We start from the raw sequence: 4,196 nt of genomic DNA on the forward strand, positions 1-4,196 counted from the left end.
TTTTAAACCAATTTTAAATAGCTAAAAAACAAATTTTCGATGGTATTATTTAAAACTACAAAAAAACTGTAGACCATATAATTAATTTTTAATTTTTCAAACACTTTACATAGCTGTTAAATCGAAACTAAACATTTTTATGGCATTTAAACTGCAGTTTATTTGTGTTAAATTTACGATTAAGTTAATGTTTCAATGTAATTTTAGCAAACTGCAAAAGTATACAAAAAAAAATTTTTTTTGTTATTTCCAAAACTAAATAAACTTAACTTAATATATAGAAATAAGGAGATATAGAGCATATAAGTAATAAAAAAAGCAAAAAATAAACGTGAAATTTTAGTGTATCATCATTTTTGAAGAAAATATATTTATTGTCCTAGTAAAACACGTAATTTATAATGTATTTTTATTATTCTAATTCCAAGTTTGCATATAACATCCAACAACTAAGGCTACTGTTAAAAAACATACTGAACTAAATACAAGTTTAAAAGTGATTTTGTTTATAATAACTAATTAAAACTATTTATAACTTCTTAACAATTGAAATGCAAATCAGAACAAGTGTGATACTAATATAGCAACTAGCGTTTAGATAAACTCTTGCTCAATTCAAAACATTAAGTTGTTTTAGACAATAATCAGATTTTTGCAATAAAAATTAAAAGGAATAAAAGAAACAAACGTTTTGACTATATTAATTTTTATTCACAGAAAACAAATTTAGTAAATAATAGTTAAAAGTCACGAAAATAAGTTCAAGTTGCTGTAAAATTAAACTGAAGTTTTTCAGTTTTGTTTGAAATAATATAACTATTTATTTTTTTGTTTAATATTTTTTTTTAATTTGCGATAAAAATAGTTAAAATACTTATTTAAACAAGATTTTTTAACTTTTAAAACTACAAACCCTGGTTAAATTGTCATGTACATTACTTTTTTTTTATGGTAACCTACAATATGGTGAATGTTGAATCTATACTAATGCTTCTGAAAAGGCATAAACAAAAGCTCTCATTGTTTATCATTGTTTTTCAATCTACAACTACATGTTACATATCCTTGTGATACCCTCTCTATTGAAAATTTTTTCAGTAGCCTAATAACTTTGCATAATTCAGGTTGTTTAAAAGATTTTGATGAATTTAAGTTAGTTAAGAACATAAATATTTTGTCTATTCTAGCTTGAATACCAGAAAACCTTGAATTTAAACATTTGTCCTAATTCAAATCATGGCCTAAGAACTCCCTTATTCCCCCTCACCCTTTGGCTCCTATTTCAGTTCATGACCCACTTTTTAAAACTTGCTTTTGGCAAACAAAACCAAAATTAACTTTTAAATTTTAGCCAAAATGAATCTTTTTGTCTATTCAGGTAAAGTTTGGTTAGATATAAATTTGACAATTGATAAAAATTTTAAGTTAATATTTAGGGAAGCCATTTTACCTGGAATACTGGAAAAACCTGAAATTTGGGAAATTTTGAACTAAAATCACTAAAAAAACCTGGTATTTAAAATTTTTCACATATTCAGTAGTAGAATTTGGATTTGACTAAAAAATTTATCATTTAAATAAAAATGTTTAGTTACTATCAGAAATTGTTTATATTAAAAAACACATTTAAAGTAGCTTTACAGCATCTTTTTAATGTTTTTATACTACTTAGCACAGTTTCTTACCTTAAGCTTAACTTAAAATTAAAAATAGACCAAAACATGTGTACTTTAAGAAACCTGGAAGAAATTTTAAAAACCTGGAAAATTTAAAAAAAACGAGTGGCAACCCTGAACTTCTGTTTTTTTGTTATCAAATAAATTAGAGTAGTAATAGTAGTATCTAAGTACAGAGGAATAAGAAAATTTGTATTTTATGAATCTTAAAGTAAATCATAAAACTGTGATGAAATTTATTAAGGTCCTGTGGTTACCCTAATAAGAGGATTAGATCTTTTTTTTTAAAACCTGTCCTTTAAATCTAGAATAGTGCCCAACAATACTTGGCAGTTTAGTAAATAGCAATTATTTACAATATAAAATATTTAAGATAGACACATCTTGATTTAAGAAAGTTTGATGTGTGTAAAGTTAGGTCTTAATTTAAAAATGAATATAAATCAAACAAGTATAAAATAAGAACATAATCATGTAGAACTTAATTGTATAAATTGTATAGTATATAATTTGTAACATGAAGCCACAATGAAGACACTCATTAGCTGATCACCCACCAGTGCTGAAATGGAACAAGCTGACTTTCATTAGTTGTATAAAGGTTTGTTATTCCATGAATTCTCACCTAGTTTTAAATGCTTTGTAATTCATTTAATGTTAACTATATTAGGTGAATTAAAGAATTATGAGTGATTTCTAATGAATTTTTATTGTAAAAAATTTGAAAAGTTTACTGTGTCTGTAATTAGTTCTCAAAAATAAAGGAAATTCAGTTTTAAGGACTTAAGTAATTTAATACTATAAAGTTTGTGTAATTAAGAGATAAAATATGTTTTGAGAGTTTTAATTACTTTCTTTAGTAAATAATGAAATAAAGTTACTTATATCACTTTGGTCTGAGCTAAGTTGAATCTCAATACATTTTATGAAATCTTAAGGTAAAATCTGTAAGGTCTATTTTGTAAGGTAATATTGTTAAAAAAGTTTTAGATTGATAAAAGTTTATAAAGCTCACTACATTAAAACTGTTATGGCCACAAAAGCTAATTAGAAGAAATACGATATGGTTATAAAAAACCCAGTTTTATCAGAGTTTTTTGTGCAAACCTAAGAATTTTTCTTTAAATTGGTCAAATTTTCTTCTATCCACCTATTTATTTTAAAACTCAAATTTTCTACAATTAATAATTTATTTTAACTGTACTTAGTTCTTAAAATCATGAAACCTTGCTCATTAGTAGCTTTTCACTTGTTGTCACTAACTATTTAAAATGTTTTAATATACTCAAGTAACTCAGGCTGGCTTTAGTTGTTTCCTCAAAGAATGTCAACTATTGTGGTATTTTGTTTAAAATTAATATAACTTTCTTTATTTTATCGAATTTCAGAGAGTGGTAACATTTTAAATGTATTAGTTAGAACAATAAAAAACAAACAGGTTGAGACCAGAGGCGTCGCGTGGGGTGGCACACTGGAGCTGCAGTCCCACCTATTCAAAAAAAAAGAAGAAAAAAGAAAATTTCCCTTTATTTCAGTTTTCCTGCTTTTTTTTATTCATCTTAACGATAAATTTATTATTTTTTAAATTTTACATTCAATTTTCAAATATTCGTTAAATGGCTGGCGCTGCAAGCTAAAACTGTGTCCGCTGCATTTTAAACGTATACAAACTTCCTATACAAAAAGTTGTTGAAAAGCTTATTTTTAGAGCTGCATTCAATGCAGCGCTATGTGAATTAAACTGAATATAAAGAATATAGTGAATATGAATACACTGTTAATTAGTTTTTGAACATTAGTCATTGAAAAATCTACTAAATCTAAACAACTTGAATACAGTGAAAGTAAAGTTTAGTTTTTGAGGTGAAAGTTGCAAGATCAAAACCCAGTGGTCAACACATATAAAAAAAAAATCTATACAAGCCAAAAGTTGTAACAAGTTTTTAAAGGACATTATTAACAAAATTTCAAAATTCAATAAATATGTGTGTTTTATTGATAATTCTTTAAAAAATGGTCATTAAAATTTTTATTTTCATAAGTCATAATTTTTTATTCCAGATTACCTTAAAGTAAAAGAAAACAAAGGCTACCTATCTTATTTACATAAAATAATTGAATTTCGTTTAAATATAACTAATTTTGTTTTTGATAAGTTTTTTTATTGAAATAAGCAATATGTAGCTAAAAAGTTACATGCAAGTTTTATATGTAACTGTCATAATTAAATGTTATATTGATAATAAAATTTGCATAAAAAATAAAAAATTTCAATTTGAGATCTACAACCTAAAGTTTTCTCAACTTAGTGTAAAAATATTTAGAACAAGATTATGATGAAAGATATTGAAAAAATATTTTAAACTAAAAAATACTCAAAATTAAAGCTCTGTTTTTAAAAAATTAAATAAATCTTATTATTTTGTTAAAAAACTTTGTTAACAATTGCTGAAAATAAAGGAAAAGGTAAGATATAGTGAAATAGTTTTGTTTTGTAAAATTCCTTACATAAAGTTGTTG

At 24.5% G+C, this 4,196-nt stretch overlaps 1 long non-coding RNA gene across 1 annotated transcript; it reads left to right on the forward strand.

Annotated features, from left to right (window-relative positions):
• The first annotated feature begins 2,176 nt into the window (after positions 1-2,176).
• LOC145848733 (uncharacterized) lies at positions 2,177-3,465 on the forward strand. Its single transcript, XR_014372138.1, has 2 exons — positions 2,177-2,277; positions 3,115-3,465. It is a non-coding gene; the product is annotated as an uncharacterized LOC145848733 (long non-coding RNA).
• Positions 3,466-4,196: the final 731 nt, after the last annotated feature.

Source organism: Thalia democratica, chromosome 1 (assembly GCF_965202585.1).
Source record: "Thalia democratica chromosome 1, ktThaDemo2.hap1.1, whole genome shotgun sequence".
Taxonomy (NCBI): Eukaryota; Metazoa; Chordata; class Thaliacea; order Salpida; family Salpidae; genus Thalia; species Thalia democratica.